Source organism: Cervus elaphus, chromosome 9 (assembly GCF_910594005.1).
Source record: "Cervus elaphus chromosome 9, mCerEla1.1, whole genome shotgun sequence".
NCBI classification, from domain to species: Eukaryota; Metazoa; Chordata; class Mammalia; order Artiodactyla; family Cervidae; genus Cervus; species Cervus elaphus.
Genome location: NC_057823.1, coordinates 47276759 through 47289625, shown reverse-complemented (window position 1 = coordinate 47289625; position 12867 = coordinate 47276759). Strand labels below are relative to the sequence as shown.

General features: G+C 48.2%; 1 long non-coding RNA gene across 1 annotated transcript in view; it reads left to right on the top strand.

Moving 5' to 3' along the window:
- The window catches only part of LOC122700131, a 48200-nt gene that overhangs the window by 31405 nt on the left and 3928 nt on the right, over positions 1-12867 (top strand). Inside the window, exons 4-5 of the long non-coding RNA XR_006342727.1 lie at positions 6211-6305; positions 7382-7670. This is a non-coding gene — a long non-coding RNA (uncharacterized LOC122700131). The remainder of the gene's footprint in view (positions 1-6210; positions 6306-7381; positions 7671-12867) is intronic.

The window sequence follows — 12867 nt, the reverse complement described above, 5'->3', positions numbered from 1 at the left end:
AAATCGAGGTGCGTAAAGGTTAAGTGGCTAGCCGTACGTACTCTGGCAAGCTGGTGCTGGCCAGGACCTGAGCAGACATGTAGAGATTTCTGGAAGGTCTCATGGACAGCCCCTTCAGTCAGGGATCCCGCGATATCCTGGTGGGACGAAGAAGTGCCAGAGCTTCAAGGTCTGGCTCAGAGTGCCGGGCCCTCTGGGCCTCCTTATCATGTGCAGCTCCAGTGGCTGGATCAGACAAACTGAGACCCACACAGAACAGCTGGCAGCATTTTAGGAGATGCTCTGGGAGGCAGCTACGAAGGCCTTTCCGGGGCAGAGGCAGGGGAATCACCGCTCTGGCAGACTCTTCCTACCACAGCCCCTTTCCTATGTGCCTCGGATCACACAGGTTTCCCCTACTGGAATCACCTCATTCCTCATGCAAGTCAAATCATTAGCTATCCTCAAAGCCCAGACCAAAAAGCCCTCCTTTGAGCCAAGTGCTCTGCATACACTTTCTTATTTAATCCTCTCTGTTGTCTCACCTATAAAATGGGAATAGAAATACCCACAACCAACATCATTTATCCCCCAGTTTGCAGATGGGGAAACTGGGGCTCAGAGGGTTAAACCGCATGCCTGGGGTCACCCAGCTGAAAGGGGGCTGGAGCCTGGATTTGAACCTTATGACGTAAAATGCTCACAGTTGTAGGCATCACGCGGCACTGACTTCTTTATACCTTTCACAAAGCATTTGGGGAGCACCCCTCTGTCCTCTGAGCATTCCATCCTCGCTGAGTGTGTGTTCCATGGATCTCACTTGTCTCCTCCTCTGGACTCTGAGCCTGGCAAGTCAGAGGTTGTATCCTTTTTTTCAGCACCATCCACTCCACACACCTGCCAGGCACATAGTTGGCCTTGGGAAGCCCTTGCTAGTTGAAGGCTCAGAGTGAAGGCACCTGGTGTGTGGAGGGGGCCTGTAAGCCTGGAGACTGCCTTTCTGTCCATCTGGTCCCACAGGGCCAGGCTACTGAAAGCTCCAGTGCTCTCTGGCCTAGCACTTACAGGATGGCATTGCAGTAGGTTAGCCCAGTTTGTTTTTTTCACATTGCCCACAAACTTGCTCCTGATTCTTTTAACCATATAGAATAATGTGCTATTTAAGAGACAGGGTCAAGTTTGGACACTCTGTCCCCTATCCACTGTGTGACTTGAGGCAAGTGACTTCATATATTTTGTGAATCTGATTCTATCCGTCATAAGGTGCACCCTATTTTATGCCCCAATAAGAAAGGAAAAAACCCCTCCCTGCCAGTTAAGCTATGTTAAGCCATCAACTTTAAGATATATCTCAATTTCAGAGATATTAAGACTTGTCTAGACACTTCACACAAAAAAATTCAAATGGCCGATAAGCATGTGAAAAGATGTTCAACATTGTTAGTTGTCAGGGAAGTGCAACTTAAAACCACAGTGAGATACCACTACCATATCCATCAAAATGGTTTTAAAAAAATCCCAAACTGACTATATTAGGTGTTGGCAAAAAATGAAACAAGTGTATTGCTTCTGGGGACTGTAGAACCACTTTGGAGAATAGCTTGTCAGTTTCTTGAGAAGTTAAACATATACCTGTTATATGATCCAGACACTTGACATCTAGATATTTACCCAGAGAAATGAGAACTTATGCATACAGTGACTTTTGCATGAATGTTTATAACAAACTTATTTTATAGTAGCCCCAAACTGGAAACATCCCAAATATCTACCAGAAAGTGAATGGATCAACAAATTGTGGTACATCCATTCAATGGACTAGTACTCAGCAATTAAAAGTAGTTAACTATTGCTATCTGTAGCAACATGGATAAATCCCACAATGATTATGCTGAATGAGGAAATTCTGATAAAAGAGAAAACATGTTGTATGTTTTGACTTCTATAAAACTCCAGAAAATGTAAAGGAATCTATATTAACAGCAACTATGTCTGCGGGTGCCTAGGGCTGCAGTGGAAGGAGGGAGGGATGGATTATGAAGAGGTATGAGGACTCTTTGAGGGGGGATGGGAATACTTGTTAAGTTGCTTGTGTGGGTATAAACAGGTCAGAACTAACTCATCGTACACTTTATTTTTATGACTATTTATTGATTTATTTTTGGCTGTGCTGGGTCTTCATTGCTATGTGGGCTTTTGTCTAGTTGTGGTGAGCAGGGGCTACTCTCTGGTCGTGGTGTGAGGCCTTCTCACTGCAGTGGCTTCTCTTGCTGTGGAGCACAGGCTTTAGGGCACTCAGGCTTCAGGAGTTGTGGACCCCGGGATCTAGAGCACAGGCTCAGCAGTTGTGGTGCATGGGCTTAGCTGCTCCTTGGCATGTGGTGTCTTCTCACATCAGGGATCGAACCTGTGTCTCCTGCATTCACAGGCGGATTCTTTACCCCTGAGCCACCAGAGAAGTCCCATCATACACTTTAAACGTGTACCCTTTATACCTTAATAAAGCTGAACAATATGCGCATTTAGGAAAGCATGCTTTCCTTGTCTATGACCCGGGAAGCTTGTTATGAGGCTTCAGTGAGATAAAACATTAGCCCAGGTTGTGGGGCTTTACCTCTGCAGGTGTCTTACGGCTTTTATTTCACCATGAGGTCCCTTTAGAGATAGAGGCCTGGGGCTGGGACAGGCTGAGGACCCTGCCCAAGGTCTGATGGGGAGTTGGTACAGTGCAGGCCAGCATTCCCGGTCAGAGTGTGTCCCCGGCCTCATGTGTCATGCACTGGTCCAACCTCAAACAGAGAGAAAGGAAACAGTCCCAGTCTCCAAGGGCCTGAGAATGGTCTGGCTGGCAGGAGCCAGGGCCACTGGTGACTGTGACTTGAGAAGCCCTTGGCAATCTGATGCTGAGTCCTTCTCGAGGGTGACTGACTGCACCGTGCAGGGTGGGTGTCACCCACCCTGCCGCCTGCCCCTGTCAACGCAGTGGTCCTTCTACGCAGCCTGCGCAGGCCGGGCCCCAGGTCCCCTGCCAGCGAGTGATTCAAAGCCACTCTTCACAGAAAGTGTGAGAAGCCCCCACCGCAGGCCGCCTTCGCCTTCGGGGCAGGCCAAGATTCAACATTACTCACAGCTTCCAGTACCTGCCTGAGTTCAAACAGGAAGCCTGGTTTTTCCTCTCGTGTCAACAACAGCCTTTCTTTCTCTCTTCTATTCTGGCCTCTGCGTTGTCTTGCGGAGAGGGTTTTTTGGGGGTGAAGGTCTGAGGCAGCAGTGGGCCCTACCAGCAGATGCCTCAGCCAGCACCTCCTTACCTGGGAAGGCCTGGAAGAGGGTTTTGTGCCAGTAGGCTGTGAAAATGACCCAGCTCATCTACGGCTTTGTAAACCCAGGGAGCACCTAGCCAGGCACATAGTAAGCCTTCCATTTATTTTTGTTCAACTGATCTAGATTGAAATGTAGTACTGCGTGTCACCGAACAAATGCAGTTCCTCCTAGGTTCCTGGCTCAACAAATAGCCTCCACCTGCTCCCTTGGCCCAGACATGCTGGAGACACCACTCTGGCTTCTCTACTCCCTCAGTCCTCACCCTGAGTGGACACCGAGGGCATTGGTCCTTCTTCCTCAATGTTCCCAAATCCACCCCCTCCTCCCCACACTGTCTGTGGTGGTTCCTTTCCGGCCCCTGTCGCATGATGCTATCACTTTCTCCTCTGTCTCCTCTGGCCCCATTCTACCCACAGACCACACAGTGGCCAAAGCCATCCTTTCTAGATACTTGAGGGACCACACCACAAATGGACCCTCTCTGCTCACTATCCTTGCACACGCTGTGTGGCACATCTAAGCCCCTCCTGTGGTCTACAAGGCCCATCTCTCAGAAAGCATCCTGCTCCCAGAACGTTCTCTGTGCTGAGAATACTCAGCCACTTGGGGTTCCCTAAGCAAGCTGTAGTCCTCCTGGCCTCCTGAGATTTGCACAATGTTCTGAGCAGGCCCCTGCCTGCCCCTGCTCTCTCCCTTCCAGTGCAACTACTTCCACCCTCTAGCTGAGTTTCCATCCACCTCCCTACGACCCATTCCCCTTCGTCTTTCCTGTGGAACAGCGAGCTGATTGCCCTCCTGTGCACATGTGTGTGTGTGCAGCTTTGGTTTTGCATGCATCACCCATGTGTATTTCCAGCCTCTGAGGCCAGGGGTCCCATTTGGCTCTGTGTGTGCAAGCCAACCCAGCCTTGTTGGATCAAGGCGAGTCCAACATGGAGCAGGCTCTCGGCAGGTATGTGCTGAATAGCCATCCCTCTGTGTGCTTCGTAATCTCAGGAGATCTGATTCTAGAAACAGCTGGCACGTCGTAGTGACTCCCCACTTCTCCCTTGCCCCCTGCCCCAGGCTCCCTGATACAGCTTGCTTTATAAGGAACACGTCCCACGGCCCTGATAATTAGGGCCAGGGGGAAAGGGTCTCTCTCTGGAGGGAATTTCTATGGACATTGAATATCTTTTGTGTCCTTCTCTGGCTTTAGCTGGAGATCTGACCTGTGGTCAAGGCTGGAACACTCAGATGACCGTATTGTATTTTTTGCCAAGTTCTGAAGATAATATTCCTGGATTCCCAGAGAAAAGGGCCTTCCTGGGTTGGATGAGAGCTAGGAAGACAAAAGGGAGGCCTAGCTCTTCTCCCTGGTCATTGTGGAAATCAAATGAGTGAATATCCATGAAGTTCTTAAACAGACATGGACACACGGTTAGTGCCATAGGTCGTGATGATGATGGGGGTCTGTGGGCATCCCACTGTGGTGGGAAGCGGACTGACCCAAGTATACAGGGGACAGGCCCCAAGCACTGGGGCTGGCCACACACCCCTCTCTCATGAGGGCTAGGCTCTGAGAAGGTTGAGGTTGCATCTGACACGTGCTAGATGCTCAGTTCGTTGAGAGGAGTTACAGGTTTTGTGTGTGTTTTTTTTAGACCAGGTGGTGGTAAAGTTTTTTCTTCCTGTGTCAGGGAAGGAAGACTTTGTGGGACAATTGGGAGTAAGGAGGTTTAAGGATGAATGTTTAATCTCTTAAAAGGAGAAATACTTTATGTGTTTATTCATGAGGGTAGTGCTAATTAGTAGTAATTATTTTCTGGTCATTAAGTCTAACCTCCCCCTAGAATTGTTAGGTACCCACACAGACCCAAATTGGGCTAAGAGCAAGGAAACTGCATTTTTCTTTTTTTTAAACAAGAACTCTCTTGCCCTTTCCACCTCCTGCACCTAATGGCCTGGGGCTTTGGATGGGATGGTTTCCTGTAGAGGCCATCTGGTCCAGCCCTCTGCCTCAGGAATGAACGTACATGGCCACCCTGGAGGAAAGGCTGTGTCTTAAACCCTTTGAAGACTGCCATGCTGCAAGAACTCTCGGCCTGGGTCAGGAATCTCTCCCCCACAACACAGCTCCTCTTTGGACCTGAATACCACTGTGTGCCAGGTTGTGCTGGGTGCTGGGGAGAGAGCAGTGAGCCAAACCGACTCCATCCTGTTCACACCAGGGCTCAGGGGCCAGGAGTGGAGATGGGGAGACAGGCATTGCACAAGCATGAGACATACATAAACATCACGGTAACATGTACTGAGTACAAAGGAAATGTCCGAGATGAAAATGAGGCTGACCTCAGTAGGAAATGACCTGGTCTGAGGGACTCAGGAAGGCCTCCCTGAGAAGTGGGTGTTCAGCAGAGATCTTAAGTGAGTGTTGGAGTTATCTGGGTGAGTGGGGGTTTGGGGAGAGAGCGCAGCAGGCCTAGCAAACAGTGTGTGAGAAGGTCCTGGGGCCTGTTGAAAGACGGAGGGAAAAGGGGCTGCTTGATTGAGCAAGGTTACAGGGGATCTAGAGGAGAGGCAGGGACCCGCCCATGAGGGCGCCCTTAGCTCTGTCTAGGTTTCCATGGGAAATGAGACTTGGGCGGTGGACAGCATGTGTGAAGACTATCTCATACCAAATCTTCATTCATCTGCTTGGCATTCCCTCCATGGCCCACAATTCTTTGCAGGGCGGGGAAAACATTGTTCTTTTCCAGGTTTCTTGAGAAAGAGGAGCCGATAGTTCTCCCACTGCTGAGTGGTTGGGGTTAAGGTTGCTACAGACACCTTACAGGTTAGGTTGACCAGGCCTAACCAGCAGTCCCTTGGGCAGCAAACCCCGTGCCTTCCACTTGCATGATCCAGCACTTCCTCCTTCTCCTCCAGGTGCCCTGGTGACTGTGAGCCAGCGTGGGACCTCTGGCATCTGATGTCTACCCAGGCTCTGTGCTGACACCAGCTTACAGGACACCCCCACCTCAGTATGCTTGCCTCTGGAGTTAATTTCCTTTATCAAATCAGATTAACTTCAAAGTTTTTATTCATTCTTTTAATTGACTTAATGCTTCATTCTTCCTAATTAACAGATATTGGGAAAGAAAGTAAACAGTATGGTTAGAACTAGAGTTCTCCCATTCCAGGCCCCTCCCTGGAGGGTATCAGTCTTCTTCAATGCATCTTCATTTATATGTATATAAATACACAGACAGATAATTTTGTTTGGTGTATGTTGGATTGTTTTTAAGTTTTGTTTTTTTAATTGAAGTATAGTTGATTCACTATGTTGTGTCAGTTTTTGGTGTATAGCAAGTGATTTAGTTATACATGTATATTATTTTTCATATTCTTTTCCATTATTATTTATTACAGGATATTGCATATAGTTCCCTGTGCTATACAGTAGGTCCTTATTGTTTATTTTCTGTATAGTAATGTTTATCTGTTACTCTCAAGCTTCTAGTTTATCCTTCCCACACCCTCTTTCCGATTGATAACCATAAGTTTATTTTCTACATCTGTGAATCTCTTTCTGTTTTGTAAATAAGCTGATTTGTATCCTATTTTAGACTCCCCATATAAGTGATATCATACTTATGTCTTTGTCTTTCTGTCTGACTTAACTAGTAAGATAATTTCTATGTCCATCCATGTTGCACAAATGGCATTATTTCATTCTTTTTTATGTCTGAGTGATATTCTGTTGTATATGTATTCTCATCTTCTTTGTCCATTCATCTCTTATCATAGTTTCTCTGGATAGACCTAGGAGTAGGATTGCTGGATCCTCCAGCAGGTCTATTTTTAGTTTTTGAGGAACCTCCACACTGTTTTCTCTAGTGACCGCATGTCCTTTTTTTAAAAACATAAGTCTGAGTTCTTTGTTTTATTTACCAACTTCCTTTTTTACTTAGTGGTACATCTTGGAAATCTTGGCACATCAATATATGCAATCTTACAATGTTCCTTTTTAATGACTGCCTAATATTCCAAAGTATATATTCCTATGGGTTTTTTACTCATTATTTCACTGATGAACATTCATTTACATTGTTTACAGATTTCAGTATCACAAGCAAATCCTTGTAGGGGACTCTCAGTCTAGCTCAAAGCAAGGCTATCTGTCTTAGTTGGTGGTGAGATTTCCGTCAGAGAAGACATTCAAGTAAAAGGTGAAATAGTGTCTTCTTCAGCCAAGAACAGTGATGCTTAAACTTTCCTGTGCATGAGAATCATCTGAAGAGCTTTCAAGATACAGATTGCTGAGATTGCTGGGCCAGACCCCCAGAGTTTCTGATTCAGGCGGTCTTGGATGGACCTGAGAATCTGCATTTCTAACAAGTTCCCAGGTGAGGCTGCTGGTTTAGGAACCTTAATTTGAGAATCATTGCCTCAGGATGGCTGGTTTCTCAGACTCCACTCACTTACTTGAAGAGTCATCTCTCCCTTGGAAACAATGTTCAGGAAGAATTCACTCTGGGCCCCTCCCTCTACTAGGAAGCAGGTTTTCTACCTAGCATCCCTCTGGGAGGCAGGGCCCTTCAGGGCTCTGGTAACGGGTCCAGAGGTCTGGCAAGCAAGGCTGTTGGGCAGATGTTCCAGCTGGGGCTGTGAGCCCCAGGGCCTCTTGATGAGACACAGCCTGTAGCACCAGACTTTTCTGGGTACCAACCCCCCCCACACACACACACTCTAGACCTCACCCCATTCTTCCCTGCGGAGTCTAATGAAGAGCTGAGACTGGCGGTGAGCTGTTTACACAGCCTGATTGGGAAGTGCTCTGGGGTTTGCATAAAAGAAACAAGTGGAGACCACATCCCCAGAGAGGGTCTTCTAAAGGTCTTGAGGTTTCAGGACCCCAAGGCGCTCTTTGTTCCCAGCTGGACTGCAGGAGGTCACACTGTGGTTGGGGGAGAGCCTCTCTGGGGTGGGAGAGGGGAGACCCGGCACCTGGACCCTAGGAACTAAAAAGCATCACCCTTGTCCGACCTTCCCGGTAACTTTTTGAAGAGGACACTTCTGTGCTTAAAGGTGGTCAAGTTGCAAGTTGAGAGTCAGACCCCCATGGGCATTTGGCCCATACCTCCTCCCAGAGCTAGATTTTGATACCCTGCAGCTCACCAAGTTCCTTGCTCTTTGACCCCAAGTTTTTTGTCCATTAGCATCAGCAGTCTGGCTCACCAGAAGGAAGCTTCCTCTGAGTTCAGTGTTCGAAGGTAATAGAAGGGAGAAGGGAAGATGCCTCAGCCACTATGCCCCAAATCCACTGGGAGGAATGGGAGAGCTGCTCCAGGCCCCCCCTTTTTTATGGGGGCAAAGTTTAGACCCAGTTCTCATCCCAGGCAGGAATGTCAGTTGAGCCTGTATGCCACACTATCTTGGGTTATATTTAAGGTTTTGAATATTCTATCTGATTTGGAACCCTGGCATCTAGCATATGGTAAGAGTCTAACATATCCTTCTTGAATAAATGAACAAATATTTTAGACGGTATTTGCAGGATGGGCTCAGGCTTCACATCCCTTGGATGTGAGGTTAGATCCTAAGGGCAGCTATTCAGCTATTCAGCGCAGTAGCTGTGAGGTGCCGGGTCCCATCACAGAAACGACCTCTACACAGTCTTAGATATGAAAGGGGCCCTGGGGCAGCTCTGCCTTCTAAGCCGGGCGTGCTCTGGAAGGGGCTGACAGCACAGAAGAGTGTGGAGAGGTGGACTGGCTTCCGGCTTCCCGGGATGGGTGCTCTCAGGGCGCAGCGGAGGTCTGGTGGCGTGCACTCAGGGCAGAGGCAGGCTCTGTCCAGGGTCCCATCCCCCCTCCACCCGCCTTCTCTTGCAAACTCTGCAGTAATACTGGAACTGGCGGGGTAGGGAGGGAGAGTTTTTTCATCCTTTCAGACTCAAAACTTAACTTCTCATTTCTCTCAAGATACCCGCTCCTAACCCAAAAAGCGAAAGCGAGGCTGGGGGAATTCTGCTTGGTGGAAAAGGACAGGGTGTTACTTTTGGTCTGGGTGGGGCCAGTCTTCCGCGTTCACAAGTTGCTCCTTGCAGCAAAAGTGCCCCCGACTGAGGGCACCGAGGGTCTGTGGGTCGGGTCCCTGAGCTGGGCTGTGGGGTAGGGGCACGGAGGACCCCCACCCCGCCCGCCCCAGGGGCTGGGCGAGGAGGCTGTCCGGCCCCCGGCATAGCAGTGGCGGGACTGGGCTACAAGTGAGTTCCCCGGCTCCGGCTCCGTGGGAAGGAGCGCATTCTCTGGAGGCTTCCCTTTGTGGGTCTCCAAGCCAGGCCCCTTCCTCTGCCCCCCTAACAGAGCGCTTTGAAGTGGCCGAGTTCTCAACCCAGCTCCCCAGCGCGGCGCCACTCCCCGCTGTGCCCCACCTTGCCCGTGGGCTAGTGTTTTACATGGGAATGCGCCCCTGAGTACCCGCTGGGCGCCCTTTGTAAATTCGTCCCCAGAGAGGTCCTACCAGGGGCCTCTGGGGGACTCGACTCCGGGTCCCAGGGCTGGAGCCTGTAGGCTTAGCTTCCCTCCCCACCCCCAAAGCTCTTCCAGCGTTAGGTACCTCCTTCCGACTTAGGGTTGCACAGTCTGAGCCCCCACAGGTTCCTCTGAGGAAAGTGGAATCAGCTGGGCAGGACTGAGGAGTCCGCTGGGGCAGGGCATCCACCGAGTTTTCAGTGAAAATCCAACTGGCTATTTGCAACATGTTTGTATCAGTGCTTAAGAACTGTGCAGACCCTTTGATCCAGCAACTCCATTGCTGCTAAGAAAATAATCATTCACTTCTGTTCAGTTCAGTCACTCAGTCATGTCCGACTCTTTGTGACCCCATGGACTGCAACACACCAGGCCTCCCTGTCGGTCACCAACTCCCGGAGTTTACTCAAACTCATGTACATTGAATCGGTGATGCCATCCAATCATCTCATCCTCTGTCCTCCCCTTCTCCTCCTGCCTTCAATCCTTCCCAGCATCAGGGTCTTTTCCAGTGAGTCAGTTCTTCGCATCAGGTGGCCAAAGTATTGGTGTTTCAGCTTCAGCATCAGTCCTTCCAATGAATATTCAGGACTAATTTCCTTTAGGATGGACTGGTTGGATCTCCTGGCAGTCCAAGGGACTCTCAAGAGTCTTTTCTAACACCACATTTCAAAAGCATCAATTCTTCAGTGCTCAGCTTTCCTTATAGTCCAACTCTCACATCCATACATGACTACTAGAAAAACCATAGCTTTGACTAGACGGAGCATTGTTGGCAAAGTAATGCCTCTGCTTTTTAATATGCTGTCTAGGTTGGTCATAACTTTTCTTCCAAGGAGCAAGCGTCTTTTAATTTCATGGCTGCAGTCACCATCTGCAGTCATTTTGGAGCCCCCCAAAATAAAGTCTGTCACTGTTTCCACTGTTTCCCCATCTATTTGCCATGAAGTGATGGGACCAGATGCCATGTCTTAGTTTTCTGAAATAATCACAGATCTCTGCAAAGATGACTGTACATACAACACACTGGAGTGTTGTTTAGCACTGGGAGACTGAACACACCCAGCTGTGACAGTGTGAAAGTGTTAGTCACACAGTCATTTCCAGCTGTTTGTGACCCCCATGGACTGTAGCCTGCTAGGCTCCTCTGTCCATGGAATTCTCCAGGCAAGAATACTGGAATGGGTAGCTGTTCCCTTCTCCAGGGGACCTTCCTGACCTAGGGATTGAATCTGCGTCTCCTGTGTTGCAAGCAAATTCTTTACTATCTGAGCCACCAGAGAAGTCCTGTCCAGCTCTGGAGCTTGCTTATATTCAGTAATGAATTACTGTACTTACAGTAATGAATCCCTGGATCAGATATCATTGGAGGAAATTTCTAACTTCAAATCATTATCAGTGATGATACAGAATATTTACTACCCCCCAAATCCTCTTGATATTGAATTAAGGCAACAGAGTATATATGTGTATGGCAAAAACTGGAAGGTGGAAGATAATAAATTATTAGTAGTGGTTTTCTTTGGATGCTGAGTAAAGGATGACTATTATTGTCTTAGGCTTTTCTGAAATTTGTATAACAAATTTGTATAACAAATTGATCATATAATCATGTATTTAAGATAAACTTTAAAACTTCAGTTCTAAAAATTTAAAACACAATCTTGGGGGACTTCCACGTGGTCCAGTGGGTAAGATACCATGTTCCCAATGCAGGGGATGTGGGTTTGATCCCTGGTCAGGGAACTAGATCCCACATGCCCCAACCTGGCAGAGCCAAAAAAAAAAAAAAAATTAAAAAAAACCCCCACAATTTTGTCACGCTTCTCCATAATTTCTGAATGTGAACAGCATGCCTCACAGCACTTTAATATGTGTTTCTCTTTGATTTTCAAAACAGGCCTCCAGCTCTGAGGGGTGAGTGGGCAATTACTGTTATCCTCATTTCACAGAGGAGAGGGCTGGTGCCTCAGGGAGGGATGGTTTGTAGGCAGAAGGCAGAGCAGAGCCAGACACTGGGCCTTCCATAGTGACTATCTGTTTGCAGACCATGCATGGAGTCATGGGGTGGAAAATGGGGAGAGGGTGGTGTGCAGAGTGGAGCCTCCTGAGCAGGCTCCCCTGGGCTCCCCCTGCTGCAGGCCAGATATCCCTTGCGGGTGTGGCCAGGACCCAGGCATTCTGGGTTTCCTTGCTACCACCAACATGCAGCAACCCTACCCTCAATGGCAACCTAAACCCTTAATGGTGGAGAAATGAGAAGTGTGGAAAGTGTCAGAGAGCAGGAGCATGACCCCTAGTCCATAGTTTCCCAGAGGTCCTGGCTCTGGTTTTTTTTATCCTTTTCTCTGATGCCACTCAGGAACCCTGCGGTAATGGGAAGGGGCTTCTGCAGGACTTGGAAGTGTCCAGGGTTCAGCTTTCCTCCTAAAATGTGGTCATTAGCTAGCTGTAGGAAAGGTCCTCCACCTCTGTGCGGTCTTCCCTCCACCTCCATAAGTCCCTTCCTGGCGGGCTCCTCACATGGTAAAGAACAAGCATGGTTGATGGGGGAGAAGTGTCAAGGAGAGGTCTGTTGGCTTGGGGCGTATTCAGAGGGCTGGAGCCCAATTGAAATGGCTACTGTGATTGAAATGGGCCCCTCAGTCTTCCCCATAAGGTTTAGAGAACACTAAAAAAAAAAAAAATTTCCCTTTTCTCTGGTTAGCTTCAGTGATCTTTGATGTTCTTGTTTCTAACTTGGCAGTTTATTACTCTAAGTCATTCTACGCTTCTGACTTCTTTAACATTCATCCTTGTTTTCTTCTGAAAGCACAGTAAAACCTGAGGGGTGGCTGTGTGGGCTGAGTTTTGCTGGGGCCCCGGGGGTACTGCTGTTAAGTAAAATTTGGTTTCACTAAAACACACAAAAATTACCTCCCAGAGAACTTTTTTCTGTTCTAAATTCACTTTAGACATAGGTACCAATTCAGCATAGAGATTTTTAAAAGATTGAAAATAAATGAGAAAAAGAAACCAAGAAATTGAAAAGGATAGAAAAGCAGGTCAGATACCTCTAACATGAATT